Source organism: Elephantulus edwardii, unplaced genomic scaffold (assembly GCF_000299155.1).
Source record: "Elephantulus edwardii isolate Elephantulus edwardi_28Jun2011 unplaced genomic scaffold, EleEdw1.0 scaffold00666, whole genome shotgun sequence".
Lineage (NCBI taxonomy): Eukaryota > Metazoa > Chordata > Mammalia > Macroscelidea > Macroscelididae > Elephantulus > Elephantulus edwardii.
The window spans coordinates 1-528 of NW_006400416.1; positions in this window are offsets into that span (position 1 = coordinate 1).

The following is a 528-nucleotide window of genomic DNA, read 5'->3' on the forward strand; positions in this document are numbered from 1 at the left end:
TCTGCGGTAGACAAACAGGTTAAACACTATGGCCTTCAATATTGATTTTATCTCAATGTCAAGAAAACAAAAATTCTCAACACTGGACTGATAGGCAACATCATGATAGGTGGAGAAAAGATTGAAACTGTCAACAACTTCATCTTACTTAGTCTACAGTCAACACCCTTGGTGCCAACAGTCAGGAGATAAGGAGATGCATTGCTCTGAGAAAATTTGTAATTATGGATCTCTACATATTATTGAAGAGCAGTGATGTCAGTTTGAGGACTAAGGTGTCTCCAATTCAGGCCATTGTCTTTTTAGTTACTTAGTAAACACCATTGATTTCACATGCAAGCAAGATTTTACTGAAGATTGTCCAAAAACGACTGGAACAGCACATCAGCAGAGAACTTCCAGAAGTCCAGCTGGGTTTAAAAGGGGTCATGGTACTAGTGATATTGTAGCTGATGTTAGATGGATCTTAGCTGAAAGCAGGGAATACCAGAGGAATGCCTATCTGTGTTTCATTGACTATGCAAAGGC